General features: G+C 50.3%; 1 protein-coding gene across 1 annotated transcript in view; it reads right to left on the reverse strand.

The window, feature by feature from the left end:
* The window catches only part of ST3GAL1 (ST3 beta-galactoside alpha-2,3-sialyltransferase 1), an 88,756-nt gene that overhangs the window by 37,976 nt on the left and 29,657 nt on the right, over positions 1-21,123 (reverse strand). The window contains exon 2 of the mRNA XM_081258383.1: positions 4,049-4,103. The gene's annotated coding sequence lies outside the window, so the exon portion shown is untranslated. The remainder of the gene's footprint in view (positions 1-4,048; positions 4,104-21,123) is intronic.

The raw sequence follows: 21,123 nt of genomic DNA on the forward strand, positions 1-21,123 counted from the left end.
AAAGTTTCTGAACATTTATATTTTTGTGACCTTGAGAGCGAGCTCAGTCATGGAGTCTCTAGAGTTTGACCAAATGTAGAAAACAGTCAGGTTGAGCCTGAACTGCCCTTGAGAGCACAGACTGTGTCTTATTTAGTTCTGTGTCTCTGGTGCTGCGCCCTTGGTCCTGGCCCCTCATGGGGGCCTGTTAATGGGCAGATGGACAGGTGGATAGCCCAGTGATGCTGATGGGCTTGCTGGTCGACCACCAGGCTCCCTGCACCTTGGGGAGGAAGCAGGGAGGGCTGAGCCTCATGGTACATGAGCTTTTTGACCCTTTCTCATGGGAAACTTTCAAGGAACTCATGGTAACCAGGCAGAACTGCTTTCTGATTATTATTTTTCCATTGAATGATATTAAGTTCACGGAAGACTTAATAAGTCCTTTTGGGCCCTGAGGGAAGATACATATTCCTTTGCTCCCGGAAATGAGTTTCTGGCTCTGCAGACCCAGGTCTCAGATCAGGGGGAGGTGAGGACTATTTGAAGCCCTGACATGAATGCCCAAGGCAGGACGGCCAAGGTCGTGCCCCCTTCATTGGGCCCCTCCCTGCTGAGAGCCCCATGTCTACAGAATCAAAGGGAAGCTGCTGAAACTCTCTGTCCCTGGGCCTGACTACTGCCTGCTTTGAGGCAAAGGCTTGTGGCATTTCAGGATCGCAGAGGGTCATAGGGAGCATCACACATTTCTGCTTTTTCTTTTTTTCCAGGTGCAGAAACTAAGGCTTCGGGGTCGGGGGGAGAAGATGTGACTTGTCCAAGGTTGTAAACGAGAATGTGGTGGCAGCAAGATTCGAAGCTGGGGTCCCTCACTCCCAAAGCATGTCCCTTCTGGCACACCTGGCCCATGAGCTGCTCCAGCAAGAGCTAGACAAGCATCAGTACCAACACAGATACAGAGCAAACGGAGCCCCAGATGGGACGGGCCTGCCCGAGATCGCAGCCTGCTAACAACCATGCCCCCATCCCCACCCCAGGCTCTGTGGGCTGGAGCCCCCTCTCCTGCGCTCAGCTTGAGGTCAGCAGTACAGCTCCAACCTACTTTCTTGCTCTGTGTCTGTGATTTTGGATACAGATTCCTGCCGTGCTTGGAAGCATGGGCCTGAAACAGTACATTACAGTGCACGGAAAACCCACAGTCTTGGTTTAAACACACATTTTGAGAATAAATGCAAAGCAAGAATGTGAAACTATTTCAAACATCACCCAAGAGTGAACCGTGCAAAAAGGATGAAGAAATGAGATAAGTGGTTTCCTGTTAGAGATACACCGTTTCTCTGCCCCATTCCGTTCTGTTTGACTTTTCGTGCTACACAACTGCTACTCCCTGCCACACCCCTAGACACTTGGAAGTGACAGATGGAGGGAACAATGGAGATGATTAGGAACTGTGTTGCTGGAAGGTGGGGAGGCAAGCACATAGAGAATCAGAATCCAAGGGTGCAAAGGTACAATAAACACATGCCCTGCCCCAGGGCCTTTGCGCGTGTCCCTCCCTCTACCTAGAAGGTGTTCTTAAGGTGGAACCCACAGGGCTTGCTCCTTCACTGCGTTCATTCTTCTGCCCAGCTGCCCTCCTAGGAGAGGCCTTCCCTGATCACCCCAAGACAGTCTCGCTGTCAGTATCCCTTTGCTCAGCTGCATTTTCCTTCAGAGCCTTAATCAGAAAAATGACACTCCATTGTATACTGAATTCCTTGTCTGTCTCCTCCCCACCAGGAGGGCAGGAACGTCACCTGTGTCCCTCACTGCTGTGTTCCCCCCTGCTGAGAACAGCGTTAGGGTCTCAACAGATATGTGTGGACTGACGGCAGAGTGAAAAGTGCTCCAAGCTCAGGGGGCAGAGGTTCGTTCTGGTGTGGGCACAGTGAAAATGAGCGAACTTGGTCATTTACGGGCCTCAGTGTCCTCATACGGTGAATGGGATGATTCCAATGACAAGCTCAACCAGCCTGGCCCATGAACGGCCGGCCACAGCACCCTGCTCAGAGCAGGTGCCCTCCGAACTCTGGACCTTGCGTCTTGATGTTTCCTCTCCTAGCTGAGCTCTGCTTGTCCCCACCCGAGCAGATCAGCCGTCCTCAGGGAGAGGAAATCAGGGCCCAGCCTACAGATTTCCTTTGGCTTTTGCAAAAACAGCGAAACCAAAAATACTACAAAACCACACTGTGTATCTGTACAGGGCTCGGAGCTGTGGCCAGCAGGTGTGAGTCCTGCCTGCTGGGCTCCTCTGGGGCAGGAAGAGAACACAGAGCACACAGCTCGTGAGCAGGCGCCTGGCTCCGCTGTGGGGTCCACGGGTCTGGTTCCCGAGATCCTGGAGCCTCCGTGTGACCACCCTGGAACAGTAGGATGGCCTCTGTCGGCCACGGGAGGCTCATTCCTGAACCCACGTGTGCATGTGGCTCTGGGTTGGTCCTGACCAGGGTATGCATGGAGGATAGGGTGGTTTTTTGTCAAATGCCAACCCCTTCTCGGCCCTCTGCTCCCACGGCTCTTCCCTGTCAACCAGGAATCTGCATGAGCATCATCAAAGGCTCACCGATGCCCCAGCTGGGAAACCACAGCGGAGGGTCAGCCTTGGCTGCACTTGGTCCATAACCCACTGTACAGATGGGCAAACTGAGGCCCCGTGAAGAGGAGGGCCTTGGCAAAGTCCACACAGTGTAATGTGGCAGAACCAGACCTAGAAACAGCTTTCCAGACCCCTGGACAAGGACGATGGTCGTTAGATTGTGGTTTTCATATTTTCTTTAAACTGAATCTCACCCAGGCAGCAAGTAGCTACTGAAACTCAGATTTTCCGGTGGGTGCAAGGGTGGGGACTCCTGGCCCAGCTGCTGGGCCTCCTCACCACCCCCAAGGGGGTTTTAAAACCAAAGCCCTTCACAGACCACACCCACTGTCCACTCTAGTAGCCTGTGAATGGCACACCCACTTCCACCCCGACTCCAGGGTTTTCTTTGAGGACTTTGGAGACCAAATCAGGTAGTTTATTTGTGGTCATGTTACTAAATGGGGCTTGTTCATTCTCAAAGGTTTTTCAAAAATGAGTTCTAGGAAATCTTCTGAAAAGGAAGAGAGTAGGTTTCAAAGATGAGAAAGAGGAGATGGAAGAAAGGGGATGTGAGAAGCAAGAGGACCAGGAGAAAGTGGAGATGGTCGGAGCCACAGTGAGGATGCAGGAGAGAGGCTGGTGGAGAGCGTGAGCACCCAGTGGGTGCCTATCTGCATGTGGGGTGGAGGTGCTGGGGGCCTCCAGGCTGGACCCACCTCCACGCCTGCCCTGCCTTCCTTCCCACCACGAAGTCAAGGGTCCTGCTTTTGGAATCACAAAGAAAGACCCATTCATCTTCAAAATAGTCTATTTTTTTTTTTTTTTTTTTTTTTTTTTTGTGGTACGTGGGCCTCTCACTGTTGCGGCCTCTCCCGTTGCGGAGCACAGGCTCCGGACGCACAGCCTCAGCGGCCATGGCTCACGGGCCCAGCCGCTCCACGGCATGTGGGATCTTCCCGGACCGGGGCACGAACCCGTGTCCCCTGCATCAGCAGGCGGACTCTCAACCACTGCGCCACCAGGGAAGCCCAAAATAGTCTATATTTGTGCATAGAGTATCTGCACTTTATAACGGGGTTATAACGCATTTCTTATTTGCACTTGTTGGCTACTTGCTGATGCATCTGAATGTGGCAAAAAGGGGAAACACTTAGTTAACCAAGACTTCTCTATGATTAGACACACATCCCTATCCCTGAACATTGCATGATCGCGTGAGATTAGAAAGGACTGCCTTCTAAACACCCTGTAGGTACGGAGAGCCTACCGTGTCCTGGATGCTGTAGAAGGCATCGGAAGAAATATGATAATAACCAGGACACAGGCCTCCCACGCTTGGGTGGAGGAGGACGGTCATTTCAGCATGGTTTAAGGCACAGATAACAAGGCGATTAAGAGTACAGATTCTGGTGTCAAAGAGAGCTGGGTTCAAATCCCAGCTCTGCAACTTACCGGCTGTGTGACCTCTGGGGAGTTCCTTAACCTCTCTGAGCCTCAGTTTCTGCATCTGAAAAACAGAAGAAAATACTCAGTCTTAAGGAGAGGGAGTGAAGATCTAACGAGAGTGCCTGCCTTCTACTCAGCTCAGACACAGAGTAAATATTGACTGCTGATGAGAAGAGGCATGCCGCGGTGTGGAGAGGGAACAGCGGTCACCTACAGAGCCCTGCGGGGAGTCAGGGGACCGGAATGTGGAGGCTTCCTGTTCCAAACTGTAAATGAAAGCTCCGTGCTGCCTGATCACCATGACTGCTTCCTGCTCTAGACAGAAGACAGAGGAGGGCGTATTCTGATCCTGAGACTGCTGTGCACCCCACACTGAGCTAAGATTCTTCACACGTGGTTTAACCTCCCAGCCTCCGATAGGACAGAGGAGGAAACGGGGGCTCATCAGGCGGAGCCCAGTGGGGTCAGAGCGGGGCTGGAAACCTGTCTGTCGGGTCGAAGCCCTTCTCTACCCAGAGGACAGAGGGCAGACATGAGCAGGTGGCACCTGCAACCGAATTTGTGGCAAGTCCCAGATCACATGTGGGGTGGGAGGGGGTCTGACTCGGGCATATTCTAATTGGCAGCAAACAGCTGCACGTTTTACATTTGCAAAGGGAGAGAGAAGTTGAATCTGAGAGTTAGGAGGTGTCATTGCTATTTTAGCACTTTTTCCTAAATGTGGGGTAGGGGAAGGGCCCGCCCCAAACAACAAGAATGACATTCTAGGGTATTATTATTAGTAATAAGCCTGCGGGCTTGCAGCTGCTTCAGCCACATGCTGCCTTAGCTCTTGTCCCCTGTGAGGTGTGCAAAACGCTCCTGCTCCTGGGGGTGGTGATGAAAACGACTTTCTGAATGGTCAAGACCTCCGGGTCCTCTTTCTCTCCCCCTCATCTGAGCACACCCGCGACCATGGACCTGAGCTGGCTGACCTCTGCCCGTCAATAATGGATGACCTGTGGACATTAGTATCACATAGCACCCGCCCCGGCCAGCAGGAGGGAGTCCCTGCCCAGGATGGGCCCAACCTGCCTCTGACTCTCCATGGAAACAACAGGAAAGGAGGAATTTTTTGGGTTTTTTATTGAAGTATATCTGATTTACAGTGTTGTGTTAGTGTCCGGTGTAGAGCACAGTGATTCAGTGATATATACATATTCTTTTTCAGATTCTTTTCCCTTATAGGTTATTACAAAATACTGAGTATAGTCCTCTGTGCTATATAGTAGGTCCTTGTTGGATATCTATTTTATATATATTAGTGTATATATGTTAATCCCAAACTCCTAATTTATCTCTCCCCCTTTCCCTTTTGGTAACCATAAGTTTGCTTTCTAGGTCTGTGGGTCTATTTCTGTTTTGCAAATAAGTTCATTTGTATCTTTTATTTTAGATTCCACATGTAAGTGATATCATATGATATTTGTCTTTCTCTTTCTGACTTACTTCACTTAGTGTGATGATAATCTCTAAGTCCATCCATGTTGCTGCAAATGGCATTATTTTATTCTTTTTCATGGCTGAGTAATATTCCACTGTGTGTGTGTGTGTGTGTGTGTGTGTGTGTGTGTGTGTGTGTGTGTGAGAGAGAGAGAGAGAGAGAGAGAGAGAGAGAGAGAGAGAGAGGGAGAGAGAGTATAAAAATAACATTTTCTTTATCCATTCATCTGTTGATGGACATTTAGGTTGCTTCCATGTCTTGGCTACTGTCAATAGTGCTGCTATGGGGCTTCCCTGGTGGCGCAGTGGTTGAGAATCCGCCTGCCGATTCAGGGGACATGGGTTCGTACCCCGGTCCGGGAAGATCCCACGTGCCACGGAGCAGCTGGGCCCGTGAGCCATGGCCGCTGATCCTGCGCGTCCGGAGCCTGTGCTCCGCGACGGGAGAGGCCACAGCAGTGAGAGGCCCGCATAACGCAAATAAATAAATAAATAAATAAAAATAGTGCTGCTATGAAATTTGGGGTGCATGTATCTTTTCAAATTACAATTTTCTCTGGATATACATCCAGAAAGGAGGAATTTTAAAAAATCATCCAATAGTTTAATTAAAAGTAATTACTTTCCAGAACAAGCAGCACGTATTGTTTGTACCCCTTCTCCCACCACACGCAGGGAGCTATGGGAGACACAGTCCATAATTAACGTCAGGTAAGCCTCAAGGCCATACGTGCAGTGGCAAGGGGCACAGGCTGTGAAGCCAGACTGCCAGCTCTGTCACTGCTGGCTGTGCCTCCTTCAGTGAGTCACTTACCCTCAGTTTCCTCATCTGTAAACTAGGAACATTGAGACTGCCTACCTCCTAGGGCTGCTAAGAAGATTAAGAAGGTCAATGAATATAAAGTGACAAGGAGACAGTGCTCTCTAAGGACCAAACTATCATCATCATCACCATGATGTCATCCTCACCATATCATCATCATAATTATATCATCATTACTGTCATCATCACCATCATCATCATCATCATCACCATCATCATCACCATCATCATCTCATCATCATCATCACCATCATCATCATCATCATCATCATCATCATCATCATCATCATCATCATCATCATCATCTCATCATCATCGTCTGCTCTTGGCCAGATGCTGCACATCACATGAGAAGTGTCACTGCTCCCATTTCCCAGATGAGGAAACTGAGCCTGAGATAGATAGCACACACTGAATTATTCATCATGCCAATAATTAATTAGCAATGAGCTGGGAGGAGGCCCAGAACTTTCACATGTTACTCTCTTCTTCATGACACTGTTGGCCTGAGCACACCAGGCAGAGGGCTTGCAAAGGCCAGCTGTCCGCATGTCCTTTAACCTTTTCATCCCCAGGCAATAGCGCCATCTGCTAAATAAACATCCTCAGACACAGCCCTTCCTAAGCAAGGCCAGAAGTGGGAAAGGTAACATGAATGAGGAAAGAGAAACGAACACAGGGTTTTTGAGTGTTGCCATGGAACCCCAAGAGGTCATTCCAAGCTTGTGGTTCTGTGTCAGAAACTTCCCCAGACCCAAAGCAGCGAGAGTAAGTTCTCCCGATGCCCATCCATGCCCAGCCCTGTCACATTATGGTGCTTTGCTGGTGGGGGACAGTATCTGAAGGAGGGAGTTTAGAGAATTATGGCCACCTTGGAGTTTATAACAACATCGTCGTAAAAAAGGATCTCTCTGAGTCTACCCTGGCTCTGAATATTGCCTAACTACCTTGGTATAAGCACAAAGGCAATGAGAAATCTGCTGAGATTTTGTTGACAAACCCGCTCTGTCTAATGCGAGGGATCCTGGTTGGCCTGAGACTGTCACTTGGCCACACAGCAGACTCACAGCACAGCCCAGGGCCTCCTAACCCTGGGTGGCTCCTGTCAACTGCCTCAGGCTTCACGGTAGGATCCCCAAAATATATTTTCTGAGCACCTAGTGTGTGCCAGGAATTGGGACACAGGCCAAGGATATAAAGATAAATGGAATGAGAGATCATCTACACAGGGGAACACCCAAAACGTGGGACAAACTACCACCAAGTACTCCCAGCAACCTTGCACCTGTTCAGTGCTCCCAAGCCAGACGTCCTAAGTGCCTGGCCCATCACATTCAAAACAGCCCTACAGAATAAGGCACTGAGTGGTATCTCCCCACCAAATACATATGCTAAAGCCCTAACCTCCAATGTGACTGAATTTGGAGACGGGGCCTTTAGAGAGGGAATTAAGGTTAAGTGAGCTCATAAAGGTGGGACCCTAAGCTCATAGGACTGGTGTCCTTATAAGACGTGCACACACAGAAGGAAGGCTGTGTGAGGACACCATGAGAAGGTGGCCAGGAAGAGAGGCCTCGCCAGAAACCAACCCTGGCAGCACCTTGATCTTGGACTCTGAGCCTCCAAAACTGTGAAAAAAAATACATTTCTTTCCTCTAAGCTACCCGGTTTGTGATACTCTGTTACGGCAGCCCTTGGAGGCTAATACAGGGCTATAACTGTCATCCCCATTTTGCAGATGAGGAAGCTGAGGCACAAGCAGGTGACGGACCATACTGAAGGCCACACAACCACTAAGAGGTAGAGCCAGGAGTCAGACCCACGCATCTGGCTGCAGAGCCCAGTGGTTTATGGCCAATTGTATTATGCAAACATTGTTCCCCTCTCTTTGCCCCCAACCCCTCACCATGGGGGACTCTTAACTCCCTGCTCCACTGATGCTGGTTTTGGCCATGTCCCTTGCTTTGGCCAATAGAGTGTGAGCAGACGTGCTCTGTGTGCCACCTCTAAGCAGAAGGTTTAAATTTGATTGTGTGGCTCGCTCAGTTCTGGCGTGAGCACAGCGTGTCCTAGATGGTGACCACCTTCAGCCTGGGCCTCTGACCGAGAAAACTCAAGGAACGTGGCTGAGCCGCAGTCACCCTGCCGTTGATCACAGTCTGCCTGTGACGTGAACAGGAAATAAGCATGTGTTGTACGTCACTGAGATTCGGGGACTCTTTGTTACGCAGCGCCATACACGGTTCCTTCTGCAATTATCCAGTCTCCTTCCAACAAACATTCCATTTTGAAGAACTGAGGAGGTGGTCTGGAGACTTCCAACCCAGGCTCTGCCATTCACCAGCTTTGTGGCTTTGGATAAGCCACTTCACTTCTCTGAGCCTCTGTTTTCTCATCTGCAAAATGGGCATAATAACAGCACCCCCCCCACACACACACACACACATCCCAATCCTGGGGTTGTTGCAGAGACTCAGTGAGAGATGATAGAAAGTTCTCAGCACAGTGTCTGACATAGTAGGTGTCAGTACGGTTGGTAAGTGGGATGGTGGTGTGATGTGTTAAGTCGGAAGGTGGACAGGACTGGATTCGAATCAAGTGGTCCTCTTTCAGCACATCCTTACAGCAAGGGCTCCCTCCATGTCGATCGGGTGGAAGTTTGCATTCTACAGGAGGGGGCAGGGCCGGTCCCATTCAAGAAGGCAGCAAGAAGTAGGCTTCGCGAGGAAGTGCGAGGCACTTGGTTCTCGCAAAGGCAAAGCTGGGCTCTCCCCAGCCCAGAGTCAAGAAAGCCTGGACAGGAAGGAAGGCTGGGTAGGCACTTTGAGGGTCTGGTTCCTCTTCTCCCCCTCCAGTCCCACTTCCTGGGACGGGGGAGTGTCTTCCCCAGGGTCACACAGCCACTTAGCATCGGAACTTGGAATAGAACCTTGGACTCCTGAGGTAAGCATCTTCCCTCCGCCTCTTGCTCTTTTACGAGGAAATGTGGCTCATTCCTTCTGCTGGCTTGGAAGGCAAATGTCAAGTTTCTCTATCTCCGTGGGTGGATTTACCAAAACTCAACATAATTTAACAAGCTTTTCTCTGAGTCACTTCAAAATATCTCCCTTGTCTTTCAGGGAGAGTCGATCTCATTCACATGCTCCATGGATCCTGGAATGGGAAGTGGGGTAGTCAACTGTGAATTCAACGCAGGGCATAAAGGAGGAGTTGGTGGGCACTGGATTTGGTTTGGGGTCTTTGTTTCTTGGTCTGCTTTCCCCCAAGCCTTGCGACTGGCATGGGGGGAGAGTGGGGTGGGAAGGTACAGAATCCGCTCTTCAGAGCTGCTGGTCCAGAGTACGTGAGACAGGATGCTGTATGTTAGGGAAGAGACAGGAAAGGTGAGCACAGGCTGTGCTAGACAGGGAGGACTTCAGGGAAGAGGTGAGCCTGGCACTGGTTCTCGAAAGACGGGGAGAATAAGACAAGGTAGAGGAGAAAGAGAATTCCAGAGTCTTGTGGGGTAAAGTTTTGAAAGAGAGCAAGGAGGACAAACATCCCACTTTGATGTTTTTGTTCTTGTTCACAGGGTCGGGGGCAGAGCTGATAATGAGTAATAGGTAGAATCCATGATTTGAACATTCAGGGAGCATCACTGGAGTGTGCCTCAGTTTATCCATCTGCAAAATGGGGAAACTGCAGCCAACTGTATAGGCTTCTGGAGGGTAGTGAAGGATGAAACCCATGTGGGACATCCCAGAGGAGGCCCTGCAAGTAGTCTAGAGTTACACTGCCCAGCACAGCAGTCACTGCTGAAAGGCAATTCTTCATGGGTCTTCCGCACGTCTGTGTGTCTTTGGAGCAGAAGCAGCGACAGCTTCTGTTCTGGACTATCTTTTCAGGGATGCAGAGGGAATGGAAGCTAGAGGTGGTGTGTCCCTCTGCAGCAGAGCCCAGGTCTGCTTACCATCCAGTATTATAATAAAGATTATTTTTTATTAGCAATAGATTTGTGTAGGTTTGCTTGCAGACCATTATAAAAGATCATGGATCTTCATCTACAAAGCAAAGCCATGGGACTTGGGAAGCAAGTAAATGATACAAACTAAAGCACAGGCTGCCTTCTGTGTGTGCTATGAGTAACACAGTCCTTTGTATCTGATCCAGGAAGCTCATGTCTTCTGCCAGCATCTGCCAACAGATACTTAACTTACAAGTAGAATAACATCTTAAGATTTTCAGTTCTTCACAGCCACTGGCCACATGTGGCTATTTTTAATTAAAATGAAATAAAATGTAAAATACAGTTCTTCAGTTGCGACAACCATATTTCAAGCACTTAATAGCCTCGTATGGTTAGCAGTGACTGGACAGGACAGATGGGAGCCATCCCCATCATTGGGAAAGCTCTATGAAGAGCACTGATCTAATACATAAGGGCACAGGGTATGGGGCCAGACCAGCTTGGGTTCAATCCTTGCTTCTACAATTTCTGGCTCTGAGACTTTCAGCAAGTTATTTCAGCTGAGTTCCCTTTCCTTGTCTGTAAGGCAAGAAAAACAGGGATGACCTAAGGGTTCTTATGAGGATCCCGCAAGACAAGACATACAAAGTGTGCAGCCCAGCCTGCTGAGGGGGTCCCTAAACAGGAACTAATACCTTAGATATTGAGCAAAGGCCAGTTCCCCTTCACACTACAGTGGCAGGTGGTGGCAGGCAACATTGAGTGGTGCGAATGAACAGGAAGCAAGGTGACAAACACAGACAGGCCTAGGAAGTCAAGCCCAAAGGTTTAGCCTGAGGGCAAGTGGGAGCCTCAGAAGACTGTAGGTAGAGGGTGGCCTCTTCTCTGCCCACCCAAGCTCATGGAGGCAGTGTGGGAGGGGAAAGATCACGGGCTTTGGTCTAGAAGACATGGCTGGGATTCCGACACTGTCCCTCTCGAGCTATGAGGCCCTGGGTAAGTATTTTATCTCAAGATCCGTGGCTTTCACCTTGCAGACGCTGGCACTGTAAGCCCCACCTCGTGGGGTTGGTGGGAGAGGTAAATGAGATAATACACTTAAAGCTTCTAGAACAGTTCCTGGCACATAGTAGGCACACTAAGAAAGGAAAATCCATTACTTTCTTCTCTGGGCTGGCCTAGAGGACAGGCAGGAAACCTGAGTGGCCTGGAGGGGCAGGGGGTGGTAACCAGGAGCTGCTGGCCTTTCCTCGGGTAGCAGATTACTCGCAGTGACCCTCAGAGGCACCTCACCTGGAAAGGCAGGTCGCAGGTTTGAATTCCCTCGGCTGGGGTCAGGCTACGTGGAAGGGGCCGCCAGGTCCCTGGAGAGTGGCCGCTAACACCCCTCAGCTGTTGTGTCTCTTGGCTGCTAGCAGCTTCCCCTTCCTCCAGAGGACTGCCCTGGCCAGACGGGAGCTGCCTCGCCCAGGAGGTGACCACCTCTGGCCCCTGCCACCCTGGGCTGCCCCCAGACTATGACTGAGGGAATCGGGGCTGCATGAAGCTGACCCCCTTTGCCTCCACATGGAACCAGCCCTGTGGTGGGTGCCCTGTATGCTCTGGGGTCCAGTGGGGTCAGGCTGAGGGTTGGCTCCAGCTGAGACACCTCCTTACCCAGACTCTCTCCTCCCCTGCCCTGTCCAGCCTCTCTCACCGTCTTTTGGAATCCACAGGCACCAAATCCCTGCCTCGGGCTCTGCTGGGAGGGAACTGGGCTCCCTGCATGAGGCTGGTCTGAGCAGTGACAGTCAGGAAGAGAAAGCCTCAAAGTGAAGCGCTCACTCTCGAGTTCAGAGAGCTTTTTCCAGAGTAGGGAGTCTCCCCGACCACCGCCTGGTCTCAACTCTTGGCTTTATACCAAGCAGCAGAAGCCATCGGTCACTTAGCAAAGACTGACTGGGGCCCAGAATGTGCTGGGCTCTGTTCTGGATGCTGGTGACACCACGGTGAACAAGGAAACAGCCTTCTCCTCTGGAAGCTTAGGCATCAAATCAAACAGAGCAGATCACGGGAAACACTTCAGCAGCAAAGTCAAGGGGGTGGCGTGACAGTGGATGACAAGGAAGGTGCCACTGGGGTAAACTCCAAGCTGAGCTCCTGAACGAGTCAGCCGTGCAAAGGCAGGGGCGAGGAGACCAGAGTTCAGGCGGAGGGGAGAGTCCGTGCAAGATCGTAAGGCAGAAACGAGCTATGCATGTTCAGCCCAAAGGCCAGCGCAGTGCAAGCGCACTGGCTAAGGGATAATTTTACAGGATGGGGTCAGAGAGGGAAGCAGGGCCTGATCATGTGGCCCCGGGAGGGCAGTGGCTTGTCACCCAGCAAATTAGCAAAGGCAAGAGACTCTTCACGACCCCCTTCCTAGTCACCCCCGCTGGGTGAGCTCTGTCCTTAGAAACTAGCGGCACACCAGTCTCACTGGGGTTCCCCAGGCCAAGCCCATCTTTCACGTCGAATATTTCAAAACCAGAGATTAAGACTCGTGAGTAAACCAATTAGCGGCCTTTGGAACATCACCTCCACTTTCCAAAGTGCTTCTCTGGGCTTTCATGTGAAGGCGCCCAGCAGACACGAGACTGATAAATATTTCATCGTCCTTCATTTCATCTCACATCAAATGAAGGGGCGGTGGAAGGCGTGGGGAGGACCTGCTGGAGAGGTGAGTCAGGGCAGAGAGCGGATGGGCCTTTGGAGGCGGGGCAGCTGCATGTCCTGCTGCTCGCTTGCCGGGCAACCTGCAGCCAGTGCTGAAAGCATCTGGAGCCTCAGTGTCCTCCTCTGGAAAATGAGAGTGCTAGGAACCGTGACAGAGTGGACTGAAGGCGGCTCACATGCTGGGCACACGCTGAGGACAGGTGACCGGGCTTCATCACTGACAGAGTCACGTGACTGGACTCAGGTCCTCCTCTGCCCAGGGCGACCACCCCAGCTGGGAGCAGCACGGGGACACGGGGAAAAGTGCATCATGGGGAAAGGACAGGGCACGGAGCAGAAATCTGACGCCTGTCTCCAGTGCATCCTTCCTGAGTCCTCACGCTGTGTGATTCACGCAAATAACCACTGACCTTTTCAAAGAAGATTTTAAGTGATAAACGGAAGTGCTTGTTGCCACAGCAGATAGAGGGCAAAGAAAGGAAAACCTTGTCATTTCCCTCTTTAAATCTCCAGCCTTATTATCCAACGCCTGAATTAAATCTCTTTGATATACTTGTACATTTTGGCAGTAAATACTCATCTCAGGGGTTTTAAAAGATCGACAAACACATTTTGAAAATTCTCATCAAGCCGAAGCTTGCTAAGGACGGAAAAGCAAGGTTATCTGGGCTTGGAACGTTCATTAACGGTGTATGCGGAAGTAGATACGCATGACATCTGCAGTCCCTGTGCAAGATTAACATATGGAATTGTTCTGGAGCGTCTAATAACACAGAAGGGTAACTGTCTTTAATGAGCACCTACTATCTGCCCGGCACTTTACATACAATAGAACATTCACTAACTTCTTGGATGTGCACTGTTTCAAACAGTTTATGTGGATAAAGCCATTCAATCTTCCAAACAGCCTAGTATTAGGTACCTTATTGTCACCCCATATTTAGGCTAGCACAGAGAGGTGAAGTCACTCATCCAAGGTCACACAGCGAGTAGATGGTAGAGTCAGTACCAGAATCCAGATTGCCGGGCTCCAGAGCTGACGCCAACAGTGACAAACTATCCTAAGGTATCTCCCCTCCTCTTAGCTACAGACCTTGACAGTGACATATCATCATTTCCATTCTTAAGGAAAGTCCATCATGTTGCAGAAGGAGAAGGGCTTTTCCCAGGTCACAGGCCAGATATGAGTCAACTCAGGGACAGTCCAGGTCCCAAGCCTCATTTCTGCAGTGTGTCCCGAGGCTAAGCAAGTCAGGGGTGGGTGGGAAGTGAGCTGGGAGGAAAGGAAGACAAAGCCATTTGGCCTCTTCAAATTCAGAGAACCAGATGCATCTCCCTATTTGCCCTTTGCCAAACCAGTTTGGGTTTTCAAGTGAATAATTAAGATTCTTAACAGGAAATCTGTATCTTAGGCACAGCACTGGGTATGAGGACATCTTCGAAATAGGACCAGAAGAAAAGGGTGGAGGAGTCTCCTTTCGCTTAGTATAAAAGTCGCACATGATTCTCTAAGATCAGGCTGGCAACCCAGTCCCTGGAAGGGTCCAGACTGGGGGGAAGGGACTGGTGGCTTCTGTGGAAGTAGGGGGTCCTCACTTGGGGTCCTATTGCCAAGGACTGGCTGGTGGACTGGACAGGTCTCTCAGGACATGACGGGCCCAGTAAGCCCTGAGAACACAGTTTTCAAGGTCAGGGAGAAGCACAGAACGACAGCGCTGTCCCCACTTCAGCCACCCCTGCTCGGAGGTCCCACCAGGCCCCCAGGCTCTGGCTTTGCCTCTGCCTGCATCAGTGCCCCGCCCACTTCTCCTGCTGGGGACCTAAGACTGACCAAGATGCAGGTCGATGCCAGCACGTCCAGGATGCCTCATCCAGAACCACCCGTTTATACCACTTTTGAGTACTTTTTTCTTCTTTTTTTTTGTTTGTTTTTGCGTTTTATCTTGGAATGGAGAAGGTCCATGCTTAGTGTAAAACTCCATATTTACATCAAGGAAAAGGCTGAACACACAAGAAATGTAAACTTCTCTAAGGCAAGGGTTGGTAAACTACAGCCTGCAGGCTGGTCACCTGCTTCTATAAATAAACTTTTATTGGAACACCATTGTGCACATTCATTTCCGTATTGTCGATGGCTGCTTTTGTGCTCCAAGGGCAGAGAGTTGAGTAGTTGTAACAGAGACTGTATGGCTCTCAAAGCCTAAAATGTTTACTACCTGTCCCTTTATATAAAAAGATGGCTTTTTTTTTTTTGATCCCTGACCTATGGGACCAAATGCCTTGAACTAATTTTTTTTTTTTTAAGGGGAAAGGACATAAAAGGCAAATCAGCACAAAAGGAAGGCAGGTGACCCATCAACTCTCAAGAACACTTCATCTTCACTACTAACCAAAGTCACTCAAACAGCAAAGAGACGTCATTTCTTACATATCAGAATCTCAAGGATGCCGACCCCTGACCCCTAGTTCCCTCTTTGCATGACCCCTCCTGCCCTGCACAGCACACTCCCAGGCAACCCACAGTTGACTCACTGTGGTTTCGGGCTCACAGACACGCTCAGAGTGGACCAGCACTGCCTGCACTGGCTCAGCGTCACCCTGGGAGCACGATGCACAGAGTGGATGCGCCCTCCGAGCTGTGGGAGACGAATGAAGGGATGGCATCAGGAGGTATAAGAGCCACCTGGTCGCTTTCCTCCCTTCCAACTGCTGCCCAGTCTCCTTCTGGTGAGTCCCTCTCCTCCTCCGCGGGCCCTCATGGGATGGTAAACACCACAACGTGAGCACAGGGGTCCCTGGAGACTCCTCAGGCTTCTGCATTCTCGGGCAGTGAGATTCGCTCCTGGGGCCTTGACCTCTGAGCACATGAGTGAGGCTGGAAGGAATGGGTGGGCAAGGTTCTGAATTCCTGGGGCACTGGGTGGAGACATGGGGTCCAGACATCCCATGGGTTTGCCTGCTAAGACCCTGCCTCTCTAGTCCAGGGCTCAGGGCCTTCTCTTCAATCCTGCAGCTCGCCCACAGTTTCATAGAGAGAGGGAGGCCACGCTGCTCATTTCCACACTGGCCCCTCCGCCAATCCAAAGCCCTACTGGCAAAAGCCATCTCCCTCTCACTGTCCAGCCAACCCTACTCATACCTCACAGCCCAGATGACCTACCCTCCCTTCCTTAACGTTTTTTCGGGTGATCCAGCCTCCTCCTCCCCACCGTCCTCTTCATTTTCTGGACCTCTCGTTCCCCCACCCACGGTCCTGGCCTCACTAGAAGGGCCTGTCTCAGAGGGTGAGCTCCTTGCCACCATCTTGGGGGAGAGCACCTCTCAAGAAAGGGCAGGCAGCTCGCCCTCCCTCCAGAGACCCACACCCACTCCTGGAGTCCTCGGCCACCTCTCTCTGCGTCACCCTCACATGTTCTCCCCTGCCCTCTCTGTTCCCATCCTGCTAACCCAATATCTGTGCTTGAACTCTCCAAGTTCATTCTGCCTCAGGGCCTTTGCACTTGCTGACTATACTGACTCCTTCTCCTCCTTCCTTTCCCAGCTCAAATGCCACCCTCTGGGGAGAAGGAATAGAAGGGCAAAAGTAGTTCACGTTTCTCTAGCCTTTTCGTTGGCAATTTAGATCCATCCACTCGATTACACTCTCATAATAGCTCTGCGATAGCAGCAGGGCCACAGCAATGGACACGGGCAGCCCAGTGTCAGAGCTGGGACATCGTGAACTGGACTGCTATTCACTCTCAACTCCAAGCTCAGGTCACTTCCCTAAGCCATGTGTCTGACCACAAACGAGAGAAGACACCCCCACTCCGCCTGAGACTTCACAGGCAGACTCTAAGGATGCCAGTTCAAGGGCAATCAGACTCCAGGCATTCAGTCCAAGAGACCCTTTACAAAGAGGCCAGAGCTGATCTCTGCACCCTCGCTGCTGAAAGTGTTAGTTCAGCAAATGCACAAACAGCTCTCCTGCCAGCAGGAGCACCCTGGCATTCCTGTCCCACTGCGTGCCAACCGTTTCCTGCCGAATGAGAAGTCAGAATTTGCCCTGTGCCACTCTTGGTCAGGCTTTCACTGAAACCATTCCAGGGTTGTTTTTGGCAATACAGTCGCTGGACAATCCCATGCAGGAGGGCCCAGAAGCCTGGCCCTACCCCAGGCCCTCACATGCCCAGAGGGCTGTTTCAAGAGATAATGGCTCCCATGGGGCTTGAGGTTTCTAAGCCAGACTCTGCCATTACCAGCTGTGTGACTTAGAGCTGGTCCCTTTCCTTCCCTGGGCTTCAGTTCCTGCCTTGGCAAAAGGCGGGGATAGGAGACCACTGGGATGTTGGACTACGCTTTACGTCCCTCAGGGTCACTACCTCCCCAGGAGCCTTTGGCAAAAGTTCCCAAATTCTGAACCTCAGTTTCCCAATCAGTCAAATGTTGTACCAAATCAGAAGATACGGCAACTGCTGTTTTACAAACCGATTCTGTCTGTGCCATACAGCCATTGACAAAACTTTGAATTAGCTATAATTTTCAAAAATCAGAAAGCTTTACATAAAAATCTGGGCCTCAAGCTTCTTTTGATAAAGAAGGGGAAAATCCAGGAACCCTGGGCTCACATTCCCCAATTCCCACGGCTGAGCAGCAGCCATCTCCTTTGGTCAGAACCTGGTCGATTTTCTAGTTTGCTGCAGGCCCCACTATTCCCTATTGTCTTACTAGGTCTCTTTATCTGTTCATATCACCCACCTGGTCCCTATGAACCTAGGGGACTATGACTCCTGGACTGGAGGTTCTAAAGGTCTCCGCTGCTCCTGCTTTCTGTGACTCTCCTGATATTATTCATACACACTAGTGCTACCCTGCCATACCCTGGGGTAGAGAGTGGAGGGCCGCCCAGCTTGAGGCTGAGACCTCCAGGGCTTCCTCCCACTGCCTGGCTGAAGGGAGAGGCCCTGCCTCTGCCAGGATTCCGATCCCCTGGTCAGCGGAAAGATGATAGCCTCTGGAACACACCTACCAGCCATCAGGCCGTGTGGAGCTCCCTGCGGCCACTGCAGCCTCCTATAATTACCTGCAGTGTGTAATAAAGCCCCATTTAGAAACCTTAGAAAGGACCCCACAAGGAGAACTGTTTCCTGGATAATTTCCTGATCACAGAATTTCAGGGTTGGAAGGGACTTTAAAAAAGCATCTAGACCCACCATCTGATGCTTAAATCTCCTCCAGAGAGGCTGACAAGATTCATTCCAGGTCTTACTATTTTGCCCAGCGCCGTCAGAAGCTGAAAATATAAAAAAGCAGCAAATGCAGCCTCAACTGCGAGTCCTCCCAGGCTGTGGAGGCCAGTCTGGCAGTGAGAATGCAGGATGGCACGGGCTTTCACACCCAACAGCTACCAGGAACTCGGCCATACTATTTGTCAAACACTCTGCATAAATAATCTCAGCTACTTCTCAAGAAAACTCTCCCAGGAGGTGCTATTCTTTTGTTATTTCCTCAACTTTTTGTTTTATTCACAATATAACTACAACACACACCACACATTAACATTTTCTCCATCACGTTCTTAAGCCTAGACAATCAACAAAACAAAAATCAAACTATGATTCGTGTAGATTTGTCAGTTTCCATATGAAAATATTCCCATTATGGCCAATTTCAAGCTACAGGGAATTGGGAAGAGATATACAGTAGACAACGTTATATAGCGCTTACACAGACAGTAAAACAGACCTAAGTAACCCAGTAACATAGATATTACTCATATGTACTAAAGCAATAACAAAGTGATGAATTTCAAGTATTTATTCAGGAGGTGCTATCCTTAACCTCTCATTTGCAGGTGAGGACTCTGAGGCTCAGAGAGGTTAAGGCCCTTGGTCAAGGTTGCACAGCCTATAGGTGTTGGAGCAGGCTTTGATCCCAGCAATTTGAGACTCCAGAACTGGGTTTGTAAACACAGCCTTAGTCTGTTATTCTGAAGGACAGCCCGGGGAGCAGAGAGGAGAGACTGGGGAGCAGCGCCTGCTGAGGGGACAAAAGTCTGTCCTGAATCCTGAAGGACACGCAGAAGACAGAGTAAGCCCGAGGTGGACGAAGGGCCAGGCTGAGGGCTGGGCCGGTGCAGAGGTCTGGGGCCTCATTAGTCATCAGAGAAATGCTAATAAAAACAGGATGAGACATCACTTGACGCCTATTAGCTTGGCAAAAAATCATCAGGCGCTGCGATGCCAACTGTCGGTGGGTGGCGGCAGACGTGAGAACTCGTGCCCTGCTGATAGGAAGGTGGACTCGGCAGCCGTCCTAGGACACCACCTGGCAGTACCGGGGCAAGTTACACATAGGCATCCTCTATGCCCCAGCAATGCCACTCCCACCTATCCGAAGTGTTAAGGAATCTATCCAGCAAATTTTGGAATGTTCTTACGTATGTTAAAGGAAGATGAATTCTGGTTCACAAAGAATTTTTAAAAACAGGGGGAAATGTTTCTGTTGTAAGGCCAAGGAGGCAGGAGGCGGGAAATACATGAGCTGAGAACAGAGCCACCTTGTAGGGTAACCCGGGAAGTGTCCGGGATTACATGCCAGGCATATTTAATTCAATAAATCAATGTGCTCAGGTCCTGTTACCTCTGACAACCATGTTCTGGGGAGCTTTGATCTGATCTTTACATTTTCCCGCATTCATTCATTCATCCATTCATTCGTTCAATATATATATATATATATTTTTTTTTTTTTTTTTTTTGCTGTATGCGGGCCTCTCACTGTTGTGGCCTCTCCCGTTGCAGAGCACAGGCTCCGGACGCGCAGGCCCAACGGCCATGGCTCACGGGCCCAACCGCTCCGCGGCATGCGGGATCCTCCCAGACCGGGGCACGAACCCGTGTCCCCTGCATCGGCAGGCGGACTCTCAACCACTGCGCCACCAGGGAAGCCCCGTTCAATATATATTTACTGAACACCTGTTAAATGTCAGGTAATGTGTCAAGAGGCAACACAATGGATGAAGGGAGCTTAAGTTCTAGGCGCAAGAGAGAATCAACAAAGAAGTAAACGCATAACACGTCAGATGTCCAGAGACCAGTGATGGAGAATAAAGGACGGGGTATGGGCGGAGAGTGCAGGGAGTGGGAATGTGCACACGCAGCTGGATGATGTTGTGGATACACCCTGCGGGGAACCCCGTCTCGCTAGAGGCAGCCCCCTACGCCAGCAGCACCAAAGCTTCTGCGTCCTGCCACGTCTGCTCTCCTAGGGCTCCTAGTCGTACCAGCTTCAGGTGAAACTTCATTTAGCTCCTGAGGACTCGAGCTGCTTCGAAGTCATCGAGAAGAGACACTGAGTCTGGTCCATCTGGTACCTTTCCTCTGAGTCAGGAACACATGGTTTCAGATCCTTTTTCAGCAGAAGCATGAGCCCCCTGCAGCAGAGGCACTGTCGCTGCCAGCTCTGCTCACCACAGTCTCCAACAAGAGGACATTCATGTTCGGCAACAAAAGCTTCAACAAGTACTCAGCTTCCACCCTGGAGTCCCCTTCTAGGGATCTATTCCCGGAAATGGCTCAACATGTGGACAGAGTTTTGTGCCCAAAGAGGTTTATCACCGTGTTAGTTTTTTTTCTTCCAGTCTTATTGAGATGGAATTGACATACAGCACTGCATAAGTTTAAGGTGTACAGCATCACGGTTTGACTTGCATACATCATGAAATGATAAGTTTAGTGAACATCCATCCTCTCATGCAGATACAAAATTAAAGAAATAGAAAACATTTTGTGGTAAGAACTCAGGATTTAGTCTCTTAACAATTTTTATATATAACATACAGCAGTGTTAATTACATTTACCGTGTTGTACGTTACATCCCTAGTACTTATTTATCTTATAACCGGAAGTTTGTACCTTTTGACCACCTACATCCAATTCTCTCTCCCTCACATTCCCCCCTGGTAACCACAAATCTCACCTCTTTTTTTTTTTTTTTTTTTTTGCGGTACACGGGCCTCTCACTGTTGTGGCCTCTCCCTTTGGGGAGCACAGGCTCCGGACGCGCAGGCTCAGCGGCCATGGCTCACGGGCCCAGTCGCTACACGGCATGTGGTATCTTCCGGGCACGAACCCGTGTCCCCTGCATCGGCAGGT

This window comes from Mesoplodon bidens, assembly GCF_964165515.1.
Source record: "Mesoplodon bidens genome assembly, chromosome: 16".
Classification (NCBI taxonomy): domain Eukaryota; kingdom Metazoa; phylum Chordata; class Mammalia; order Artiodactyla; family Ziphiidae; genus Mesoplodon; species Mesoplodon bidens.